This window comes from Protopterus annectens, chromosome 11.part0 (assembly GCF_019279795.1).
Source record: "Protopterus annectens isolate FY-2018-M chromosome 11.part0, PAN1.0, whole genome shotgun sequence".
In the NCBI taxonomy this organism is placed as follows: domain Eukaryota; kingdom Metazoa; phylum Chordata; order Ceratodontiformes; family Protopteridae; genus Protopterus; species Protopterus annectens.
In genome coordinates, this window is record NC_056745.1 from 743,782,412 (window position 1) to 743,809,414 (window position 27,003).

Sequence of the window (27,003 nt, forward strand, 5' to 3'; positions counted from 1 at the left end):
CAAACTATGGATTTTGTATTGCAGTTGCCAAATGTTTCAATGTAATATTCCTTGCCTGAACTGGAGCATTTGAACATACTTTTGTTGCTCATTAATGGACACACACACAGGGCAGGGGATTGGTGATAATCACCTAGTTGTCAATTATTACTTTTCTGATCTCTTTAAAGTAAAAGGTGTAGGTCAGGGCTATATGAATATCTTACTTTGGTTCCTGTAAGTCCCTAAGCCTATCCCTAAATGCCCTCTCAAATCTATTCACTGGCTTCAGAATAGTCAGGTCACTGGCATATCTGGGGTTCTGAAAGGGTCAAAATGGATCTAGCCTTTTGCTATAGCCACAAGTCAAAATGTTTTTTTTTCTGCAGAACCAAAAATTGCTGCTCAGATTTTACTAGCTTCAATAATGGCACTAACAACAGTGTCTGTATCCTCATTTGCAGGGCAGGACTGTTGAGGGCTGGAGCACTTCTCTTTTTGCTCGTTTCCCTCAGATTTCTGACCAGTCTGCTCTTTGACCAGGTCAGGCATCCTAATCCAGAGTTTTGGCACTTTATACCAAGGATAAAGATAAGCTTTTATATGAGGTACAGAAAATTTAACAAAGTAGATAAAGAAGACACATCCATATCCATTATGGTTGGCATACCACAGGAGGTAAAAGATGCTTGGAAATAGTTCTCTCTTTTTTTTTTTTTTTTTTTTTTTTTTTTAACATTAAGAAGTTGTTTACCACAAAAAAGTGAAACATTTTTTTACTTGTAGTTTTATGGGTTTAAATGAAAAGACTGTTGTTTTTCATTACCACAAAACTGGAGGCTACAACAGAGTTAAAGATGCTAAGAAATCTTGCATTTTTACGAAATATGTCTATATAACTATGTGTGCTTTCACTGTTGTAAATGTCACCCCTTAATCACTTCTGTACTTGCTGAGCTGAGACTAAAATGTTTATTGTGTTTTGTTTTAAATTATGTGTGGCCAATTAACAAATTTTAAATAAAATAAATTCATCTATCTTTTTTATGAAATAATAGTTTGCTGTACATCCTCCTCCTGCAGATATGGAAATAGACAGGATTTGTACTGTTTCTCCTGCGATTCCCAGTTTGTCTTCTCATCGATTATCCTTGTATGTCTCACTTTTATGATTGTGCACTGTGTTTTTTTAATAAGTATCCAAACTAGGAACAATTAGGAAGTACACTCCAGAGCTTTTACCAGTTAATATCAACATTATTAAACAAATTAGGAAACGGAAACAAATGATGGCTTACATTAACAGGAATCAAAGTATGCATATTAAAAAGTAAATTTGTTCTCTGAAGATGTGATACAGTGGAAAAAGAAATATAATTGGATACAGGAAGTGCTACTGAGTCCAGGAACCTATTACTTGGCATAATTACTGATGTTAATTAAACATTCTAAAAAAAATTAAAGTAGAACAAATATATCAAGGATTAAGTGGAAGGATGTTTCGATTATTAATATTGATAGAAGAATCAATATATATAATTAACTGAATTTTATGTACTTTTCAATAATGAACAAAGTAATATGAAAATTAACACCTTAGTAAACAAAAAATACAAACAATCTTCCAGTATTTTAACAACAACAACGAGTTTAGTTCAAACTGTTATCAAAAACTATTTAGACCATGTTCAAGTTGATTAACCAAGAGTTGCATATAATAAGGTTGCTAAAGTACCATACCTAACTCCAGAGGCTCAATATCTACCTATGCTTCAGCATTACCTAAAATGTGAGACCGGTGAGGTAGAACTTCATTAGATGATGTCAACTGTTTAAAAAAATAAGCAATACACCTTAATTGAGTTATGTACATCATCACAATTTCCTAAGGACTAATTAACTCCAACCTTTTCCAATGTTTAGAACACATCAGTTTTGCCACATTACCTAGGGTCCATAATATATCCTTACTGCCAGCCACTTCTCCTTCTTCCTTAGGGATAACTCCAAAAATCCAAAATGCCCATCCTCACATAATATTTAGATCCAACATTTCTGTTACTTTACTTCTTACAAAGTTATAAATGATCTTTGTCAAAGAATGAACAAATTGTTACTAAGCTGCTGTTTGTCCACATATAAAACACATAACTGGATCCATTTAAGGACCCTTCAGAAACAAAGATTATTTTGATAATTTAACTGAAGTGATCAGGAAATTTCCTATACTGCGGTGGTGGTGCTGGGGTAGCATTGTCTCCTCATAGCAAGACGTTGTCCCGTTCGATTCTCAGCTAGAGCGTCTTCTGTGTGGAGGCATACGTGAATGGGGCACGCCTTCGTTGAAGGTTGTGCGTCAGGGCTGGTAACCCGGTACGTAAAAATCAACTACCAATCATTAGCGGACCGGAGTTCCGCTGTGGCGACCCCTAACCGGGAAAAGCCGAAAGACACAAACATAAACAAGAGGTTTTAACAGAAGACTTGATGTTGATATAGATCAGAAAGGTGCAGGGAATATGGACATTCATGGGCAAGCACCAAAATGTTTTATGAACACACACTGATTAACAAATTTAGGATAATTCTGATTAAATGTGAGGATGTTACTTACACAGTGGTATCCATGTCTAGGCACATTTATAAGAAATGATTTATGTTTATTTTCACATGAGCTTGTAAATACCCTTATGAAATTGTGTGTCTTTCAGTACCATTTGATGGATCATGGGAACTTACTATTAATTTCAAGGACTCTAAACCTAGCTTTTGACTTAGTAAGAAACAATTAGTAGTAGCCTGTCTTCAGGATTTTGTATAAAGGTCAAGGAAGGAAATTAAGACATTTATACAAAAAAAAAAAAAAAACTTCACCTCTTTATGGGATTCACTGAAATTGTTTATATACAATTTAAGAAGATGGCCAAATAAAACATTGAAATTGTTTATGTACAATTTGATGGCTAAATAAAACACAGAAGCCAAATATTAGTGGAAAAAAATATAGGATGATAAGTTAGAAGCTGCAGCATGGTTGTTGCCCATGGCTAAAGATAAATATTTGGGGCTATGCGAGGAATTATTGCAACACAAAATGTAATAGATGTAGATGATGAAGGTAGAAAAATCGAAATGGGAGACCCTAGCTCAAGCAAAGACGTGTCATAAGTCAGTGGCTTAAAAATTATATTAACTAGCTAAAGGGTTAGAAGAGTCAGTTGCTTATAGCAGGAGACCATATGGAGAAGTATAATTTGGAAGGTAATAGAGAGAAAAATCAGTGTATGGATAAGGCTACGGCATACATTAAACAATGTTTTAAAAAGGGCAGAGCCCAGCCCCTAATGTAAGGATATGTTATTATTTTCCCATTAAGACATCTAAACGACTTAATGCCAGGGTCCAAGGTCCTGGTCGCAATGACTCAAGCCAGAATAGTTCCGATTATGACAATAAGGAAATCTAGTTTAGATTTTGGTCACTACAGATCTCTTTATTAGGTTCACAGATTAGTACTAGGCTAACAGCCCTTGCAAGCCATTTTAAGCCTAGCCAATTATACGCTGTGAGATTCAAACCCTGTATCTTGTGTAAGGCAAACACCTTAACCATTAAGCCACCCTCTCAACCCCTTTATTTATACATTTATGATTATGAAAGTTATCAACTCAAGAATGATAAGAAATAAGATAATTCACATCACATAGTACAGTTTTGTATCAAGAAAAAATAAATAAATCACTATACAGTACAACCTCAGACTATATTATCATATTTAGAAAATAATACAGTGATGGAGGACATTTCATTAGTAAACAGATGTGACCAAGGCATCTGATTCTCTTAATAGATATTTGATATGGCAGGCTTTTGAATATTATCAGTATCCCAGTCAATGTGTGACTATTATAAAAATATGTATCAGTCAACTTTGAGAAAAAGCACATTAAATAGCCAAAGTATACCTTACTTTTTGATAACCAAGGAGGTAAGATAAGGTTGTTTTAGCCCACCTACATTGTCTTATGTCACCTGCATTGTTTATTCCAGCTATTAATCTGCTTTTGCATAAAACTTCAGTGAGACAGACAGGTGGACAAAAACAGCAGTAAAAGCACATGTGTACGATCTACTATTTTCTCAGAAAATATGATTCATTTGTCAAATGAGTTGATGAAATACAAGATGATTATAAAGACACACAAAAACTTACAGGGTACACAATTAAGTCTGATAAATCCTATAATTATTCCAGTAGAAGAGTCAGACAGCTATTCCAGCTATCCCTATGGCCACATAGACATAAGGGTGGGAGGCTGACATAATGGTTAAGGTATTTCCCTTAGATGCAAGGTGCACAGTTTGATTCTCACATGGGGTCATTGGCTAGGCTTAAAATGGCCCACAAGGACAGTTGGCCTAGCACTAACTTATGAACTATTCATTGTGTTATAGTCACTCAACAAAACTCTTACAGTCAACTATAAGATGATATTGGATGGGATTAAAAAGGAAAATGAGAATCTAAGCCATAATTGTTTGCCTTTACTTAGTATGGTTAATGTGATTAAAACATATTTATTACCTATAGTGATATATCCTCTGTTATGCTTATTAGGAGTTCTCCCCATTATGATGGGCTCATACATCAAAAAGGATATTACGTAAATTTCTGTGGAGAGAAGTAAATGCCTCAAAACCCAGAGAGGGAGATCGTTAGCCATTTAAATGTGCATGGATTTTCTTTTCCAGATGTAGAACAGTATAGGGTCAGTGCAGTTTATCTGTGAATCAATATTCTCAATCATCAAAGTTGTGATTAATCAATGGCATTATTAGACAAAATGACTAGAGACCATCAAAGTATACAGGCAGGTATTCAAATTCATTACTCACAATTATGAATAATAAACAGTAACAAGCTAAATGGAGCAGTCTGTATAGTGTAATCCCCCTCCCTCCCTTGGTTAAGACTCTTTCTTCATATTATTTCAAAGATAGGGACTTTGTTTCATCTTTATTTAGCTTAGTGTACTTCTTAAGGTTAACTAAAATATGGAGTAAAGAGAGTGACTTACTGAGGAATTCTGTCTCCTTCTTAAAGAATGATTAAAACTCTTCATAGAATGTTATGCATATCAGTGGGAGAAATAAGGCTGATAATTGATTATGACTTAAAATTAACTCAAATTTAAAGAAGCCAACAGAATCTAGTGCAAAAGAGGAGCACTAGAAATTCAGCCAAAATTGATGCAGTTACTGATTACTGACAGCCTTTTTATGAGGCTGCCATCACAGTGACAGGATATGATTTGGGAGTCTCTGTCCAGTAGGTCCAATTTTTGGGAAGCTGAAGGATCTTGTACTGACTCCTCCGAAAAGGTGCCACAATATATGGGTTTCTTCATGCTACTCATCTCAAGATGAAAAACTGTCCCCTGCAGAACACCTAAGAAGAAGTGTAATGGGTTCAGAAAACCTTCAGGAGGATCCACCATGGAGAGGTCAAGGAGTGTGCAGGCCATCCTGCACTATGTCAGCATCCTTGGAACGTCTCCATATTTAAGGTTATCTCGGAGGGGATCACAGGAAATTAACACCATCATTCACATTAGTATCTGAGGTGGAGGACTCCTTAGTGGAGTGCAGATGCCGTCTCTCTTGCACTTGTGCTTCCTCTCAAGCCTCAAAGGTGATGGCTTCATGGATAATGAAGAAGCAAAGAAACAGGCATGTGAGAGATCCTTCAATGGTCCTGCCTGGAAAGAAGGTAGATGAACAAGGTGTGGGAAAGAAGTACCCTTTTTCAGACCCAAAGCACTGTCATTACAAGTACACCAGTGGTAGAAAATGCAGTGCAATGTGCATCAAAACTGATGATAATGCTACACTCTGGGATGAAGAGGGCCAACCTTGGCCTACAAAGACCATTACAGTCAATAGAGAGATCAACTGCACTACCCTGAACCCGGCCTCTAAACAATTGGGCCTAGACATGTGTTGATCCCATGGGACAACATCAAAAGTGTTGACCCAATAGACTAGAAATCTGAGTAAGATGACATCAGCTTAAATGAAACAGTTGCCAAAACACACCCCAACAGATTGTCTGAAGGGCCTATTGACACTGACAGCATTGATGTTGAAGTGATCAATGCCAAAGGCAAAGTAGGCAAAGAGGATGCTAACTCCAAAGGCTGTAGTCCTATGAATAGACATCAGACAATGTCAACACATCTGTCAACATCAAAGCTGGCACCTGGACATGGAAATCCAGCCTTACTGGGACAAGTAACACAATGAGAACTAGTGAGAAGTACTGGGATGTCTTGTCTGAAAAGCTAGAAAATAAGGAAGAGCTTCTGTCTACACTGATAGTGGAGGGGTTAAGGGGTATGAGACATTCTTTGCTAGACTTTGATAAATATCTTCATCTACAGTCACAGTCTAATTTGATGACAGGAATTTAATATCTCCTAAATGAATGGAAAGGTCTTGCAAAGAGCCAAGGATTTTTCTAATTCTATAGCCAGAATGAAAAAATGCGTTGCTGACTAATATAATGACAGACTGCACTGGCATCATCCTTGCCAGTCCTTTAAACACCCTAAAAGAGGAATAAGCATTTGAAGATTTTTTCTGTCCAATGCTTTTCTTTAACAGGACTTGAAAAGGAACCATTAATTGTGTTATCTCTTTCATCTTTATCAATTATACATTTCTTCCTCCTCTCTTGCTCCTTATCTCCTTCTCGTGATTCTTGTCAACCATAGGCTTGGTTCAGTGGTGTCAACCTTGAAACAGTGCTCAATGTGGAGGCTTCACTGGAAGCAGAAGCAGATCTTTTCTGAACTTAAATCACAATAATTTATTTTCCTTATCTTTAATAGTAGAAGAGGCAAAGGACTCATAAATGTCATAGTGAACTATAATGTTCCTATGCCTATAAAAATACAAACAATGTATGTTTGTCTTGGTGTGGGTTGTGTCCACAACTGCACTTCTTTCCATTTTTAAATGCCAGGAAAATTTTCTAGTGTAATTAAAGTGCAGCAGAAAAGGTCGAAACCACAAATTAGAACAACAAGGCAGACAAAGTACTGCAAGCTGTGGAAAAGTACATACTAAAGTCTAATGAGGAGCAGTGGTAATTAAAATCCCTGACAAAAAAGGCAATACAGACGAGCAGACTGACTTGAACCATTAACCAGATCAAAGACGAAATTATTAAGAATAGCAATAGATTAAAGGGTAAAGCTCTGATTTTTCATATAAATTAACAATATAAAAACATAGTCTAATGCTATTTTAATAATGCTAACACTTATCAAGGTAAGAGAGATCTGCAGAGGAAGCCAAATAGCAAAGTGTTACAGATAAAAAGGGAGAGGTGAGCAGCCTGGGAAAGTTTCAGGATACTGCCCTGACTAAAGGCCTGTGACTTTAGTGCTATTATTGACAAGGTTAGACCTCCTCCATTCAGACATTCTTTTTTCCCTAACTGCAGTATGCATAAACACCTTTGTAAGATGCTTTGCATGCGTGCAACTATTGTAAAGCACATCAGTTTTAATCTCATTGTTCTGCTTAGTTTTCTTTTAAGGGAAGTAATAATTACACATGCAGTACACAAGCATCTGGTTGCCTATATGAACACACTAATATACTAGTAAACAACAGCTTTCATATGGATTGTGGCTTACAACCCCTTTTTTTGTTTACTTCTGTGTACAGATCTGTTCTAAGTCATCAGGGACGTTTTAGCATTTGTAGCCTTCTTTAGAATACCACAAGTGCATGCGCTACACTTTTGCATCACCACTTGCAGCTCCAACATCTTCTCACCCAGACTTATTACAGCACCTTATCTTTCTTCTCCCCCTTCTAATCCTCCTCAGTCTTCTTCTCCTCCTCTTTCTCCTGCTCTTCCTTCACTCCCTCCCACCTTCCAATTCAGTTTAATGCTGAGTCAGTGAAATGTACCATTCGAACAGGATACCGCACACTGATGTCACTTCCAAGCTAAGAAAAAATGTGTTCCTTGCATACAGCTTGTCTTTCTACCAGGACTCTCCCCAACCTTCTGGCTAACCCTAGTTTCCCTCCCTTACTCACTGCTGCAGCCAGTCACTGTGCTCACTAATTCTTTCTTTTCTCAGCATGTTGGCAGTAAGAACAAGTAAAATGTCTATGAATGCCACCTAAAACTCATTCTCAAATGATCTCTCTCTCTGCTATATCCCCTGTCTCTGCTTGCTACCACCACAGTTCTCTTCTCTGTCAGATCACTGGTGCTACTGTGTACCACAAAATATGTCCATGCTGTCCTCCTTAATGATCATCTTGCTCATATCTTTCACATCTTAGAACGCCTAATCCCCAAGTTTTAATGAACTCTGGTCCCGCTTTTATCATTTGCCAAGACATTTAACTAAACGTAAGCTCTAAGACCAGTTATTGACCATAGGAAGAATCAAATGAATCCCCGTTTACAAATAATCATCCAACTGGTCCCATGGGCCCAGATAAAAATGCTGAAACAATGTGAATCCCAGCACTGCACATCATAATGACACTAGTTGGCATGTGACTCAAAGTGGTCAGGATCAAAATGGTTAGCAGACAGGACTGATAGGCAGACCCACTGAAGCAAGCACATCAGATTCTACAATCCTATACATCAAAATTACCTTTTTTTCTTGGGATGTAATCAGGATAGACACTATAAACATAATTTTCTTGATAGAGACTACACTGAAATTTTTTTTTCATTTACTGCAAATCCCATGAAGCTAAAAAACTGCAACCATAATCCTCTAACAGCTGAAAAACTGACAAATGAGTAAAGCTTGAATAAGACAGTCATCTAGATAAGGAAAGACATGAAACCTAATAAGTAAAGCCTGAGGATGCAATAATTTAAGCAAGATACATGGGAAATAACCTGGGGACACTGGTTTATACTACTGTAGGCCCACTCAACCTTATGCAATAATGGAGTTGGATAATTTTTTGGGTAAATGAAAGAGGGAAGTAATTTTATTTAATTTATTTACTTATTTAAGTATGGTGACATGGTAGAGGGCTGATCCTGAAATACACACTTCATCTATAATCCAAGACACTACAAATCAGACAGAGTAATGCACAGCACTTGTTTATAGAAAATAAAACCATCATAAGTGTCATAACTGCTTGCACTGCACATAACACAGATATACTGCAGCGAGATTTTGGGTGTTACACTGAGCAATGATACTGCGGCAGTAACATCATGTAATCACTAAACTAGGAAACACTATGACATTCTTTATCTCATACAGAGTTCTACAATCTATGCCTAGCCTAAAAATTTTAAATGAGCCAATAAATGCTTGATCTATGTATCCACACGGCTGGTAGTAACACAAATGCAAGCCCAAGGGAATTGAATCCATATTGTAACACAGACAAAAGTTGTTCACATGACAGATATTTCTCCCAAACCATTCCCCAACAATTGATCAAACTTCTGGTTATCTCTAGCATTTAGGCACAAAAGGCTTAAATAGATGGGTATATCAGTGTGAGTGCAGGGGCTATGCTTAAAAGACTTAATTGGTTTAATGCCTAATGGCAATGTGTAAAGGTATGAACCTATGAAAACTGTCACTACACATTGTAAAAATACAAAACTTTTTATAGATTGTAAGGCGGTAGTTGCAGCATTAATGACTGCCCAGATGATGGAGATGGTGTGGGTTAGGGTTTAGTTGGAAGATGGAGCTACAGGAGGCTATTTGAATTTAAGGGGAGTGTAATAATAGTGGTTAAAGTTAGTCCCCTTTGTAAGCATGGATATCATATATATATATATATATATATATATATATATGTATATATATATATATATATATATATATATATATATATTTATGTGTGTGTGTGTGTGTGTATATATATATATATATATATATATATATATATATATATCTGTGTTTATACACATATATGTATATATACACACGCGCACACAAAAAAAATGTATATACATACATACACATATATATATATAATATGTCCACAGATATACATATGCACACATCTACATACCCACACATCAGTAGGCGTAGCCTCTACACAGCAGTAGTAAAGCTTATCATGATATGTAGCAATAGCATTGGTAGAAATCGGTTTCAGATAGGCCTCTGGGTGTTACTACCTCCCATAAATATCTTGGAATTTGTTCGGATCAGTCTTTGTCTTTTAATGCACATGCTGAATTGTGTGCTAGCAAAGTGCTGGCTCATCTCAAAATCTCCTACAGAATTCCTAACCTGCTGAACACAGAGGCCAGACAAGATACTGCACTCAACATACTTACTCCATGGCTCAAATATGTTCTCCCCATCATGATCCTGCCCTCTCCACAAAACATATACTACAGACAATAGAAAGCAAAACACTTAGTTTCATTCACTCAGGCAACAGTGCTGAACATCACTGCAGTTCATTAAGTAAATATAAAAGGGCTGCTTAACACAGCAATGGTTTCACTACTTCTAAGCATACCCACCTTTAAGTTCCTGCATGACCAATACTATCCTAACTCTATAGCCCAGAATAATCTTAAACTCTGCCGGGTTCGAAGGCCTATCATTATTTAAGCATCCATTTAGGTTTTCCATACTAAAAGAGCTTATATCTAAGATTGCCCCATTTTGCTTGAACAATATCCCAGGCAAGATCTGGCAATGAGAATGTAGTTTAGTTCGGACAGAAGTTAAAGGAACATGACAAGCTGCTTCCATGTTCATGGGTCAGAGTCCGATTCCCTCCACTTCATATGGCTACTGTGTGACTCTAACCTCTTCACTTAAGCAGACAGTTACCTCTGACTCACTCAGAAACAGGACAATTGTGGCCAGTGGACTTAAATAGTCAAAAGAAACGGGTAAAAATAAATAACTAAATAAATAAAACATCTTGTCAAAGAGAACAATTAAACCTGCTTCAGACAGAGAGCTTGGCTGAGTATCTCAAGTTGCACTGTGCAAACCTACATTTTAAAATGACCAATAACCAGTGTTCAATGTTGCCGTTTTGGATGGCTTTTACACGGTAATAATCTGTTACTAATACATATACACATACAGATATATATATATATTTTTTTTTTTCAGTGTTTGTATATATTGTAAATAGTGCCCAAAATGTAATCTCAAGTATATTCAGTGTCATGCAGCAAAATATATTCTGTATAAATATGCTCTTTGTGAACCTTCATGAACTATATTTTGCTATGCATCTATGTATGTTGTTACTGATATTTTGCCTTGCTGGCCGAAGTCTTATTTTAAAAGGGTCTCAGGACCAGTTCACTTTGTTTGGTTAACAAATGTAATAAATACATTACAAATATCTGGACAAATGGTAGAGAAATTTGTGTAAAGGCACTTAGCATATCCATAGATCAACAAAACAGTTAAGATACTCTCATGCAGAATATCTGTCAATCTTACAACTAAATGTAGCAATTATTTAATACAAGTGCTATTACCCATTAAAAAGAGAAGCAAATGCTCTTGTTATATTAAGATGTCAAGGCAGATATTTTTGCCTACAAGATAGGATAGAAGAGATCAAAAAATGAAAGAGTTAGCAAAAATTACAAACTTGTGTTAACTCCTTGAGTAATCAGGATAAGAAGGAATTCCTGTATTATTAAAAATACCTCTACAATGAGACTATTTTTTTCTAGTTTAGAAGGTTTGGTTATAAGCTTTATCTACAGAGGTACCTGAATAATGGCTTCCTTATATTCTCTCTTTAAGAACATAAAAAAATGATAGAAAAGGCAAAAATTGGTATTAAAAAAACTGAAAATCACACTATTAGGATGGGGTTGGCATAACAGTTAAGGAGTTTACCTTATGGACACAATGTTATGGGTTTGATTTGCACCTTTGGGAAGCATGGCTTGGCTTCAAAAGGCTCCCTGTGGTTGTTAGCTTACTACCACACCTACTAAGCCTGCTCATCAACAATGAATCGATATAGACACTTTAATTCAATCTTGAATTTAAAACAGCATATGAAACATGGCAGACAGCATATAAAAATTGTTCAACTTAAGAGAATTCAATTCATGGGATAAAGTACTTCTGTTATTACCCGCTGTTGAAGACATGTTTCCTGCAAAGTGGAAAGACTTTTTGAAACTGGAGAAAAAGTAATAGAATTGAATTATATGGTGAAACAACTGGGAAAGGGGAAATCAGAACAATTATACCATAAACATTTTCTAAGAACTTGGGAAAATCAAAAATTTCTGTAGTAAGTATGTTTGCAATTGAATAAGAGTATCCTACATCATGTTCTGAAGTCAAAACAGAGGAGACATTATTGATGCTGCAGAAACAAGAAAAAGAATTTGTGGTCTGAAAAGATGATGTATTTTCTGAGCTGCCTGCCTGGCAGAACAAGTCTAATCCACCATGACACGGAAACCATAGTGAATAAAGGAATTTCCAACAATAAACAGCTAAAGGAGAGGTACAGAAAATACTTAAAACTTGGGGTTACAAAAAAATCCAAAAGGGAGTGTAACAACCTCTATGTACTAGCCCCCAATCCTGATGTGTCTATAAACCTTTGAAGCAACTTCAGAAAACTAAACAACATATCTAAATTTCTTTCATATCATATGCCATGAGTGGACAAACTAACAGAAAAACTGGGCAAGGCTCTGCTTCTGTCCACTTTGGACCTAACCAAAGTCCACTGACAAACACTACTAGCCTCTAAGAAAAAATGCATTTTAGTCTCCATAAAACACCTGCAACATTCGAGAGCTGATGGACAAAATTCATAGACACTGTGCCAGATATGCAGTAGCCTGCTTGGATAATGTGGCAACAGTCAGACCCCATAAGAAAAATGTTGCAGCCCACCTGGATGGTGTGGCACCACTTTATAAGGACTGTGAAGCTATCTCCCTAAAGTTGAAGCTTTTTTATTCTCTTTGCATTATGCTCAGCCAGCTGCTAGCCCAACTAAGCGAGGGTTAAGCATGCCAGAAGCCTGTTTTGATTGTATAACAGGAGAAGAGATGGAGGGAAAACAGGCTAAGAAAAAGGAAACAGAAGAAAACTGTCTCAAGCCAACCACATAAATACAAGTTAAGACCTTCTTAGGCCAGGTCAGTTAGCACCATAAAATTATCCCTAATTTTGTTGCCACTGCTTCCCCCTTTACTCACCTAAGAGTAGAAAACTCATTAATCCTGAGTAGCATTATTTAGCTGTTGAGAGCCTTGCCATAACATGGGCCATTATCACCCTAAATACTATTTGTTACGTAAAGAATTTGAATTAAAAACTGACCAGAATCTTTACAGTGGCTCTAACAATAGAAAGATTATGACCCACGATTATCACAGTGGACTCTGACCCTCCAGCATTATAAATTTAAGACCCAACTGTGCCAGTGTCTTAGCCAGCTAAATTTGGATGGTTGTCTTGGGCTTATGTCCCACACAATTGGGCTAGAATAAGTGATTCTGTGCTGTGAGAGCTGCTGAGCCCAGGGGAAATACTTACATCTGCTGCTTGTCTTGATTTCACTAAATAGTGGGTCATGCATCAAAGCTGCATAGTTCCTGTATCCTACTTAGCAGGCAAGCAAATTAGAGACACAACAACCAATGGGAAACAGATGCATCCTAGGAGATATAAATGGTAGTGTCTATGGACCAGATTAGATTCTTGAACCTTAAGTCGAGAGAAGTCCTGAGGGAGCTGTGTGAAGGTGTCCCTAAAGGCCGAAGTTTGGAAATTAACACTGAAGTACAAAACTGATGCAAACTAAGCAAAGTTATCCTGCCTGCATAGTAAAGTCTGCTAACAATATTAATGAATGTTAAGTACTGTTTTTTTTTTTTTTTTGAAAAATACATTGATAAAGGAATACTGCAACTGTGATTTGCACTCTGGAAAGAATTCAGTGAATGCATTTTTGTTGCAAGAAAGCATCATTCTATTATCCTTATAAATATACCTTGTTTAAAAACTGACAAAGCTGTTTACATGGACTGGTGTTATTATTATAATGTATATGTATGAGTGTTTAGCTATTTATTGAAATGCAAACCTATCTGATAGAAGGCAAATGAAAAATAATGATCATTATTACATACACAGGTGATTAAACACTACATACAATACATTGCATAAGACTACCTGTACTAATCTTCTAATTATCTACACTTTCCAAGTGTATATATGGAGGGAAGACTGGTGTGGTAGCTTCATGTGCACGTGCAACAACATCAATCAGTAACATCTGCAGCCAACAAATAATTCAAAAAACTGTCTGCTTGTAGTAAATACTACAGGTACATACACTTCAAACAAGTGTTTTTGTTTGGATGGGAATCCCCTTGCACCTCCATTTGCCGCTGCAGACTACTTATAACTTTAATACAACCATAACCACCGCAGTCACATAAATTGCAAGTAAAGATCAAAGAGCAGCAAAGGGGCATCAGTGATACAACACTGGAAGCCATAACTAGTGTAACACACATTACTTTAAAACCAGCTGCCCTCGATCAGTGCAGCACCTGATTAATTGCAAATCTAAGTGCCTGGAGGGCTTCATAAGAGATCACAATTCTAACAGCAGCCTTAAAGGAAGAACTGGATCTGGAAATGAGAGCCAGCTTATAAAGCTCAGCAAAGTTCTAGGCATCTTTACATAAAGACATTGTTCTGACCACAAAACCTCAGTTGGCAATGAGGCATTCATTCAATGTAGGAAGGACTCCCCATTGTTAGAGTAGGTTAGAATTTAGGCAGATGAATGTACATTTGTGTCATTTGCAACTTTACACATATAAGTAAGATCAGTTCTAAGAGAAATTCTGTCTTTGTTACAAATAAAAAAAAAAAAAAAAAAAAAAAAAAAAGAAGATATGCCAGTTCTCAAGAAACAGCAACAAGTTCATAAATCCTTCTAACTGAAATAACAGATGCCAAATAAAAATTATACAACAAACTGTGTTTACCATTTCATCTTTTATTACTTGACTTCTTCAGAAACACCGAATACTTAAAATCACATTATTAACTATTCTTACAATTTTCTCCTATAACAAATTTATTTTTTTAACAAACAGCAGTCATGCTTTCATTTAAACATGGGACAGTATTTAATTTAATTTGTATAAAATGCTCTTTTCATCTGCCACTGTCTTAAGATCATTCCTAGCTATTGTTTCTTCTACTTAAGACTATGAGCTGTTAATCTGCTTTCTAAGGTCCAGGGTTTGATTCCCTTAACCTCCATTTGCATATCTGCATAGATGTTTATTTTATTTATTTATTTTACATTTGTTTACTGGGACAGTCCGACTGGACACATGTCCATTTACAGCGGAGGCCTGGGGAGAAAAGCTCCACATTCAGTACAGAAAAACAAATAGTTGTACAATAATGATAACAATATGATCATCTATACAGAAGCAAACAATTGACAACAGATAAAAATACAACTTTTGATACAAAATTAGACAATAGAAAAAAAAATACAACTTTCGATACAGAAACAGAAATTGATACTAGATAAGCATTATAACTAACTATAGAGAGAAACAGAGACTACTTAGCAATTAATTAGTGTAAGTTTAACATGAGCTAGTCTAACTATTAGAAACTTGAGTAGAAAATAAAATTCCTGATACTATAGAAAAAAATTACAGTGGGAATAATTGCATATGAAGCTATCTGGAGTGGTATAAACAGTGATGATTAGGTAATGCAGGGACATAGCCAGAAATTCATTAACTGTAATTTAAGTGAGTTTTTGAACAGCGTAATAGTGGAGGCAGAAGATAAAGCAGGGGGAAGGTCATTCCAGGATTTAGCTACCTTATGGGAGAATAGTGCTTTACCTGCAGTGTTGTTAGCCTTAGAGATACAAACAGTGATTTATCAGTGGAGCGAAGGGGACAATTTGATTTGTAGGGCGTGAGTAGGTGACTTAGTGCTGGGGTTCTATCAGGATGTCTCAGAATATTGTAGGCAATGATTAGTTGATGGTAACTGAGTAGTTGGTGAAATTCTAGCCATTGTAGTTCCTTTAGAGCCTGACAGTGATGGGTTCTGAAGGTGCAGTTATTAGCAAACTTGGCAATTTTGTTGTAACATGTCACAAGTCTAGCAAGATCATCTTTTCTGATATTTGTAAGGATTGGTGCCGCATACATTAGAGTGGACAATAGAAGGATTTGGGCTAGGGAGATTCTCGCTTTTTTGAGAGAGTTTTTATGTCTGTATAGTGTTTCCATTTTTTTATGGACTGTTTTGATGGTTTGTGAAATGTGGACATCAAACTGTAGGTTTTTTTCAATTTCTACACCCAGGAGTTTGGTGTGTTCAGAGGGGCTGATAGTACCATTTATGGAAGTGACTGAAAAGGATAGAGAGGTAGGAATAGATTTATTGGGGGTGAAAATAACCAGTTTAGTCTTTTTGGGATTTAGGATAAGTTGGATCTGAGTAATCCAACTTTCCACTATACTAAAGGAATCCTGAGTGAGTTGTTGTAATGTGGTAAGTGAGGGTGAAGAACAGATAAGAGTCAAATCATCTGCGTACTGTATGAGTGTAGCAGGGTAGGTGGAGGTATGAAGACTGTTAATAAAAATCGAGAAAAGAAGAGGACCTAATATAGAGCCTTGTGGTACACTTATGGTTGTTGGGAGTAGAGGAAATAGTAAACATTGCCACTGGACAGACTGCTGCCTATCTGACAGACAATTTTTAAACCAGGCAATAGTTGGAGGGGCAAAGGCTAGAGAGGCAAGGGTGTCTAGAAGTAGGGAGTGTGAGACCATGTCAAATGCTTTCGAGAGGTCTAAAGATATAGCAGATACAAAGTTGCTGTTGTTTCTGTGTTGGTTTACCAGGTTAGTAAAAGAGAGAAGAGCAGTTGTTGTGCTATGGTGTTGCTGAAAGCCATGTTGTGTGGAGGAGATAAGATTGTGTGAGTTTAGGAAATTCATTACTTGAGAGTATATACATTTTTCGAGTAGTTTAGATAGAGGGGATAGAATTGCAATTGGACGATAATTAGAGCAATCATAGGAATTACCACCTTTGTGAAGTGGAATAATATGTGAAACTTTCCATAGTTGAGGGATGTACACTTCCTGTATGGAGTGATTGATAAGGATGGATACAGGGTAAGAAATGAACTCAGAAGCTACTTTGAGGAAGTTAGCAGGAAAATTGTCTGCAGCAAGGGTGGTAGGCTTCAGTTTTAGGAGGAGTTTTTTAATAGTAGAGGTAGGAACAGATGAGAGAGTAAAGGAGGGGATGTTATCAGGGTATTTTGCTGAGATATCTAAAAGTTTTTTTTTGGATAGTTGGGAGGATAAAGTCAGGACAGATTCTGTAAAGTGTTGATTAAACTGGCAGGCTATGTCTTTAGTATTGTTGGTGGAGGTGGGAGTTGGAGTAGTGGTTTTACCTGGTTTTAACAATGAGTTGATAGTATGCCAAAACTTCTGAGGGTCTTTTGAGTGATTATTTTGGCCAGCAAGAAAATAATTCTGTTTATCCAATTTGGTTTGTGTCTTGGCCTGATTTCTGAGTTGTTGGTAGTTACATATGCTGGTGCATTTATGAAGGAGGACTGTGGGGAGATGGTCACATAGAGTGTCTGGTAGGCACCCTGTCTGGTAGTTTTGTTTAGGGCAATTGACTAGCATCCAGTCTAGCATAGATTGTTTTTTGTTTTTTTTTTAATCTGTTCTAGTGAGTTCTTGGATGAGTTGGGAAAAACCAAAGAGATTGATGTAGTTAGAGGGGTTGTTAGAGTTACATGCTAACCAGTCAGTATTTAGGTCACCTAGTAGGATGGTTTCCTGTGGAAGATTATCTGTAGTCCAGTGTAGGATTTCTTCAATGGTGGGGGGGTTATTTCCTGGGGGAATGTAACAGCAGAGTATATTGATTTTTTTGGTGTTGTTTATATATAGGACTGTGCCTAAGATTTCGGCATTTTGAAATTTAGGTCAAGGGGTCTGCAGGGGGTTTATGTTGAGTGTACTTTTAAAGAAGATAGCAATCCCACCTCCCTTCTTGCTTACTCCATCCTGTCTTACTATATTATAGCCTGGTGGAAAGATTTCCTCATCTTGGGTGTTTGGTTTTAGCCAGGTCTCAGTAATGATTAGCATGTCTGGGGAGTAGTGGGCTATAAATGCATGTAGGTCAGGAAGTTTGTTAGATATACTCCTAGTATTGATATTAAGTATTGATAGGTCAGAGGTTTGTTTGGTTGATAGTGTTAAGTGGTCCTAGGTTTGGGTGTATATCTCCTGAAGTGAGTAGTTTCTTTCTGATAAACAGTATATATTTTAATAGTGTGGGATACTTCTGTGTTGGATCTAAGTGATATTTTTCTAGTGTAAGAAGTGGTTATGTGAAATGTATATATGCGTAGTACTGAGTTGTCTTTAACTAATGTGGCAGATAGGGAAATCTGAGGGTATGTTTGATTTTTTGTAAGTATGTGTTATATGAAACGCAGTGTCTTCTAATTTTGTGTTAGCATGAATGGTTGTGATGTAGGTTAGGTATGTGAGTATAAAACAAAGAATTCCTAGTCTGAGATGCATTTTTTGAAAGAGTGGTGGTTGGATACTGTTGATGGTGTGGTTTGAGTGTGTGGGGGGGGGGGAGTAAGGGTATGCTGGTAGGTACTAAATTTGTATTAGTGAAAAGTTAGTAGGGAAAGTAAGGCCTAACATAAACTAACAAAAAACAAATAGAAACACTTCAGTGTTTATAACACTAGCAAAGAATTATGTAGTATTGTACAAGTAACTCCACAATGTCAGTTTGCAAATTAAAAATACTTATAACAATAAAATATCAGACTACAGAGTTTAAACAATATATATAAAACAATTCCCTTGTGTCTATGATGTTATCACAAAACTGTATATTCAATTAACAAAAAATATAAAGATAAGCATGAAGTCCCAAAAGGGAAGCAAAATCCAATACATCCTGCTAAACAGTACCTTGACACAATAAGATGTCTCACAGTTTGAATAACGTTGTCGCTTGAAGTAATCCAATTATAATAGGGATGATCATGAAGAGAAGGGACTAAATTTGTCCAACTAAAACATGTCCCAACAAAACAGAATAGCACCATGAACTCAGAACTCAATACAAGATAATAAAGTTCCAGTAAGCACAACTGTTAACTTGAATAATCCAAAATTATTGTGCTCATTGTTAAATAATGTCCCCAACTAACTTCCAGACAAAAACAGCAAGGAAACAACAGCAAAGTGAACACAATCATTAGCTTGAGCAGTCCAAGACACTGCAATTTACTGCCAGATAATGTCCCCAGCTAACATCCACTCAAAAACAGCAGCAAAACAACAATAAGGCCAGCCAAAATGTAATCTCCAACCTGCAAAGCCAAACTCTTGAAAACAGTGTCATTGGAGCCTCAAAGAAAAATACGAAAGTCATCTCATATACGTTGGTCAATCCCAAAAGGAAATACAAAAGGGTCTTCGTATTCAAAAAACACAGAAAAAGCTCCCCGCTTCAGAAGACACAAGTTTCCAGCCCAATTACACAGAAAACATGCTTATCCACGTAACACGAGCCCCAGAAGTAGTAAAAAACTCCAAATGGACAGGAACCGCCACAAACATGAGCCCCAAAAGTAGTACTAAAACTCAAAATGGACAGGAACCGCCACAAAAAACACCTGCTTCAACAACCATAGGCTTCAAGGCCCATCAACATTTACCGCAAGTATGATATTCTACATAACGGTCTTCTGGAATGGAGTGTTCCACCACCATAGAGTTCCAGTCTTCCACACTAAATTTCTACAGCTTTGCTCAACTTATTTCCTCATGAATTAGGATCAATGATACAAATAGCAAATATACCACCTCAGAACGGATACTGGTCAATACACTTTCCAACTTTAGCTCTCACAGAAATCTCTGTTTTGGGACATACTAGAGAGTGCTCCAAGATTGCAGATTTCCCATGAGTAAAATGAGCTTCCATTGCCTCCAAGTTTCAACAAATGCGAGAAATGTGTATAAAATAATATTGACCACCATAAAAATTTTTGGTCAACGATCCGTCCTCAAAGCGCATTCAGTAAAAGTTTCTAAACAGCAGCAAATATGATTGGTTTGTGCTTTCGAATTAGGTCAATGTAGGTTATTGATGCTTTGTTTCCTAACATAGCTAAAGTGGGATTTATTTGTTCAGTTTTTTGTGATGCTTTTGATGTTTTTTTTGATATGATGAGTTTTGATCTGCTATAAGTTTAAGAAACAAAAAAAGCTGGAACACAAGATAGATGTAGAAACCAAATGTGCCCGCCTCCAATACCAACAGCTATGCCATGTCAGACTTCAGACTCTTTTCTAATCTTCAACTCGTTCTCCATCAGAAAACCCACATAAGAATTGCTCAGTGTAAGTCTGCCCTTATTCCTAAAGACTTGCTCTCAGTGTAAATGACCTACTTCAGTGTAAGGCCTACCTATTAAAAGGCTTATACCAGGGGCCATAGTCCAAAAGACCTACTTCGGTGTAAGGAACATCTATAAAAATCACCACATCCTCTTTCTTATTCCAATTTGCTCACAAAACTGGTATATTTTTTATTTATTAGTTGTTTGCTTATTACTATTTTTTCACTATATTATTTTAACTTGGATGATTATTAATTTATATTAGCCATACACTTGGTTTTGCTTTTTGTACTTTGCTTAAGGGTGTTAAATGTTACTCTTCTGTTATATCTCATGTTGTACATGCTAACTGCATTTTTCATCCCACACTGTTTGCATGTACACTATGTATATACTATGTTTTGTCAATGTATATTGTATTTATTCTCTAATGGATATTTTGTCTCTTCCTCTTTGTTTATTAAAAAACATCAGTGACCAAAAAAATGTGGAAAAGTGCCAAAAGCAGAACAAATAAACTGTATCCACAGAGATTATGTTTGTGTCTTGCTGTTTACTTCATTAAAAAGTGGATTGTACACTGGTTGTCTCCCAATGCCGCCTTCTACAGTTCATTTAAAAACATCACTAAACTCATATTAGGTATCACTCTATATTACAAAAATATCAATGAATGTGCTTGTAAGCTACTACATTATTCTGATACTGACTTTATAAACATGTTCTACTACACAATGAGCATTCTTGTATTTACATACAGAATAGCCATGTTGGCACCCATAGCTACATCCTTTAATTAATGAAATACTTTATAAAATAAAAGAATTCCAATGAATATCTTTGATTTTATCTAAAAACTGCCAGCTATCACAAGCATATAACATTACTTTACATACTGCCTTCTTTAACATTTCATCTAAACAAATGCACATAGGTTCTAAGTCAGAACCTGAAGAAGAAATTATCACTCTAAAACTGGATTAGATGGATTTTTGCATATTTTAGGAAATCCCAAACCATAAACAATTTTTGAGAAATTCTGCTGGAAAAAATATCCAACTCTGGAGCGGTTACCCAAATAAAAAAATTATAATAATTCCAAATCAACTTGTTCATATGCCATTTTCATTTCATAATCAGTTATGTTCATAACCACAATATCTGCAACATTATCAGTTTTCATACAGTTTAAGTTTTTCATAATGTGCAAAACATTCCAGGACATTCATTAGGTCCAATAGAAGCTGCATCTTTATATTCTTCCATACATTAGGATAGGGTAACACAAATGCTTGGAAGTCATTTATGTAGACAAACAATGTGTACTATCAGAATGGGTGAAACAATCAGCATTGTAGCCAAAATAATTTAAAATAACTACTTCCTTTATTTTGGAAATAATTTATTTAATCAATTAAAGGAAGTGGCTATTCTTGGTTTCCTCCTATGCAGCTCTAATAATGTCCAACTCTATTCCTAACCCTTTCTCCAATCTCAGCCATAACACTAATGGTAACACTGTCCCTAAACCTAACACTTAGAAGAGCATACAGACACAAATACATAACCTTACTCGAACCATAACTTAGTCCTGAATGCACACACAAACACACACTAGGAATATCAAACGCTGGTATTTCTCCAGGTATTGTGACATTCTGAAACACTTGCAGTTTGTAAATGCAATGTCCTAGACTTGATATTCTAGATGCAATCAGGCTCACAATTACTTATTTATATGAACCTTGCACATTACTTAAATTATGCACTTTGTATTATTTAACTGTCCAGTCTTTACTGTAACATGCTGACATATTCTCCTTTATTGCCTTGGAATGATCTCTCCAGGACATTAAAGAAAATGGGACCTCCCAGATGAACATTACTAGTTTTCAAATATAAGTAAGCATGTAAGTTAATAAATAACTTAAATGGCATCAAACCTTGGGTAAGTTATTCTACTAGCACTGATAAATTGCCTGCTCATATCGCAGGGCTTGAATGAATGCACCATGGCTAATTCAGCACCAAAACTTATCAGTTAGCTCTAGGATGTTTTGATTTAGACCTACTATGTTATAAATAAAGCATCTCACCTCTTGAAGGACCTTTTCCCCTTGGTAATGGTCTTTGCCAAACTACCTTCTTTCTAAACAGCAACTACATCACAAAGTGTACAACAGTCATGCTGCAAATACAAGAGCAATCAAAATATAAAAAGTTTCTTATTAATGGTTCATAATTTATCTGCTATCATTTTTTTCTAATGCAACACATATCTTGAGCAGTAATTATCTCTAATCCTTAGCTATAAGAAACAATGCACAGCTATACTTACTGAAACTGTATTTTAGCATGAACTCAAACAAGAATGATTAATGTACACAAGTAACACATCATCAACAAAACAGGCAGCTTTTAATTCCAGCAAAAATCTTAAAAATTTCCAACTAAGAGCACCCAATGAATATCCAAGCAAACTGGCACTCTATAAAGGGAGCACATCTCATATTACATAAAGCAAATGTCAGCCAAATGGAAACTTAAAATACTGTGCATATGTTTATAATCCAACATCAAATCACTGATTGTGTCATCCCAACTTTTTTGCCATTGAAACAAAATTATAACCAAGGGTTGCTTGAGATTATAAAGTGCCCAGAGAACATGCTATAATTATTAAGTTACTACTCCATAGCTGGGTTCTTTACACCAACCCCCTACAATAGAAAATAGTTGAAAACGTGGCTTAAACTAATGAATGTAAACTGACCTGTATCTGTTCTTAACTCAGTCTGTTTCTGTTTTTTCCTGACTGAAAAACATGACATGATAACAGGTGTTTGACACTGCCTCAGTGACAAGTATCAATGAAGAGATTCTACCATCATTCTCTCTCTCATTTCATACTACCACTTCTTCATAGGTAGGTACTAGGCTATCAGCTCTGGGGCCTATATAAGCCTAGCCAAAAAGGTTCCCTGGCTTTCGCCACCCAAGAAAATTATTTTACTGTGCCCGTGTCGAGCACTGCCGCAGAAGTGATCCCCGGGGTGAATTTTCTATTTCCCATCCAGTAATCAAGATTTTTCTTAAAGAGGGCCAATGAAGAGCTTTGCTTGACATGAATAGGTAGTTTGTTCCAGAGTATGGGAAGTCTCTGGGACAGGAATCTATACCTCCAGCATATTCTGTTTATTGTGGTGACAAGGTTTAGGTTCCTGGAGTGTGTGGTATGGAGAGATTGGGATTTCTTTAAGTGTAGCATGTCCAACAACTCTAGGTTTGACATAGCTTTGTATGTTAGGCGGAGACTGCCTCTGAGTAGGCGATATGCGACGGAGTAGAGCTGGTGTGTTTTGAGACGGTCTGCGTATGGCATCTGTTTGAGGGCGGTAATCCCCTTAGTGAGGTATTTCTGTGGCCTTTCCAATTGTTGTAGGTGTCTTGTGAGATGCATGCCAAATGGGGCATTGTACTCTATAATGAGTCTGATGAGGGATGAGTAGAGAAGAACAATGACCTCCTTTTAATATATAACATATATATAATATGGAATATATGAACAGAAAATATAGTTATATGGAAAAAAGAGGCAGACTACTGACAAGTGAACTTGCAAATGTTGCTGATAACTAGCTAGGGAACAACAAACTCCTTTCACTGGTGGAAATATTATTAAACTTTCTTTAGTGTCACTCATCAGTAGTTTTCATTGTTTGATTGGTACTTTCCAACTATTCCTGAGCAGTCTAGTATGACATGTTTACACTGCCATGCAAAGAAGAGACTAAACCTGGTAAATTATGCTCAATCTGTTATAAGAAGTTGCTTAGCAAAGGGATACAGAGGTTCTCTATAAACATAGCTTGTTCAGAAAATACTATTTTATTCATTTATGTGAATTTTACAGGAGTGCAACACAATTTTTCAGACAAGTACATTTATCATGACTGGAATTTCTGAAAGTTTAGAAAGGGAAGTGTTGTGGATGACATATATGCATATAGAAGGGTCAGTACTTTGAAATTAACTAAACATGTAGCTGGATTTGGGGATAAACTACAGAATGATTCATGTCCTACTACTTCGTCAGGATTAATGGTGTTTGAGTAATGTAAAGTTACTCCACTCCTAATAGCATTCCAACTTCAATTACAGAACACACAAAAAGTGTTAACACTGCATTCCACCTTATCTTTACATCATCACAGTTTGACAGAATCTACTACCGTTTTTCTTATTAGTGTATTATTTCAGATTGGATGGAGATTCCTCTCTATTATAAAATAAGTCTGATCTGTGCCACAACGAAGTATTCTCGTCTTAAGAAAATGACACTTTATACCCATGAAGTGTAACATTTGTTACTAAAATGTTGCTTATATTTTACACGTAGAGAACATGAGCACATGACTGACTTCACTTTTGCCCAGAATGTATTAACATTTATAATCATGAAGAAATATGAGGAAGGATTAAGGATAAAAATATTTAACTTAAGGAAAGCAGTAATACAAGTTAAGAGGTGAATTTATGCCTACCGCTCATTTTCACTGTAGAAATAAAATAAGTACATGTAGCTCTCAAATGAATAAGGGTCAAACTTCTGACAATTACGGACAAATCCAGAAAAAAATCAGTAACACTTTTTTTTTAAATGTTCTTACTGTTTACTTGAATAAACATACATTTTCTGAAGTAAAATAAATTTACACCTCTAATTATTGTCATTATTTACTAATATAATTCACCATTTTCCCCTAAAGGTCACCAGTGTTACAAACGATTAAGATGGGCAGAGTAGGGTTATCACCTGTCCCACTTTGCGAGGGACAATCCCTCTTTGGGCAGTTGTGTCCTGACAAAAAATTGTAAAAATGGCAAATGTCCTGAGATTTTAGGACAAAATTATTTCTTATATTTTATGTAATAGTTGCATAAAACAGTTATTCTGTATCTGAAATACCTAAATGTTATAAGAAACAGAATAAGCAACTAAAATACTACAAGAATAAGCTTTTATTTAGGCAAAAAAGTAAAGTTCTGTCCTTTGCACTGGCCGTGGGTATGTGTCGACCTGTAAAAATCTGATGTCTGTACCAAAAATGTCCCACTTTGGCTATTTGAAAAGGTGGCAACCCTAGGGCAGAGCTAAAATTTGAGTCAAAATTGGGGAGAGTTCAGAAATAAGTACGACTTTACCACAGTGAGGTTTTACTTTGGAACTCAAGTGAAGTTCTGCCATTTGCACACTAAGACGTTTCGGTAAATAAACTCGAAACATCATTACCACCTGTCCCACTTTGCGAGGGACAGTCCCTCTTTGGGCAATTGTGTCCTGCAAAAGCATTGTATAAATGGCAAATGTCCTGAGATTTTAGGACAAAAGTATTTCCGATATTTTATGTAATAGTTGCATAAAACAGTTATTCTGTATTTGAAACACCTAAATGCTATAAGAAACAGAATAAACAACTAAAACGCTACAATAATAAGCTTTTATTTAGGCAAAAAAGTGAAGTTCTGTCCTTTGTGATGGCCATGAGTATGTTTCGGCCTGCAAAATCTGACGTTTGTACAAAAAATGTCCCACTTTGGGCATTTGAAAAGGTGGCAACCCTATATCCTTATGTACGTACATAAGAGCTGTATCTAAAAGTAGATCACTGAACAGAGTCTGTGTTTTTGTACCCAACAAAAAACTGCAATGCAATAAGCGATTGGCGCTCATTACTCTCTATACAATTCTATGCGTCGAGTGTTTTCAGTTCAACGTGAAAATGTTATTTGAGACGTATTGCAGGATGCATGCTTTATCAAGCTCAGCAGCCTTTCAATGCGGAAGTGTTGATTCAAAGAAACGTGCATGTCTAGTTTAGTTTACTTTTGCTTACGCGGCATACCTCCACGATGTGACGTGCTTAAAATTTTGAGAATATGTGGTTACTTGAGAATAATGATGACAGGGTTGAAAACATGCTCAACATCATACCGTATCAGCTGGCATTTTCATTTTTGACAACTAAAGCATGATGCTCTTTACTCAGCTGTTTACACCAGTCTACCCCAAAGTAACCAAAAACAAAATAACAAACCAACCTCAACTCAGTTTATCCGGAACGTAACACTTGTTTGGGGGTGGGGGGGTCACACGTTCGCAAAGGGATTAATCCCCTGTATAGTATCCCCCCGAGATGGTTGTAGGTGTGCTTCTACCTGTTCACCACCACTGTCAAACAACACTGTACCAACAACAGGAAGTTGCCTCTTTTGACTGCGCATGATTCAGATTTGAAACGCATGCGCGCAAAGTTAATTTTTATGTAGTTGTTAAGGTATTGACAGTTTGTGTGGCTTTATTTGGATCTGCTCCAGGTTTTCTGGTTAATACTTGCTTCATTTTTTTCTGTTTCTGTTTTCTCTGTTGTAATTCATAGATGGCTTGATTATAACACCGTTATTCTCCTTCAGCAGTACGTGAACATTGGCTTGACACCGATCCCTGTATAA

At 36.4% G+C, this 27,003-nt stretch overlaps 1 protein-coding gene across 1 annotated transcript in view; it reads right to left on the reverse strand.

Annotated features, from left to right (window-relative positions):
• Positions 1–26,777, reverse strand: part of CCDC91 (coiled-coil domain containing 91) — a 1,729,462-nt gene extending 1,702,685 nt beyond the window's left edge. The window contains exon 1 of the mRNA XM_044088193.1: positions 26,593–26,777. The gene's annotated coding sequence lies outside the window, so the exon portion shown is untranslated. The remainder of the gene's footprint in view (positions 1–26,592) is intronic.
• Positions 26,778–27,003: the final 226 nt, after the last annotated feature.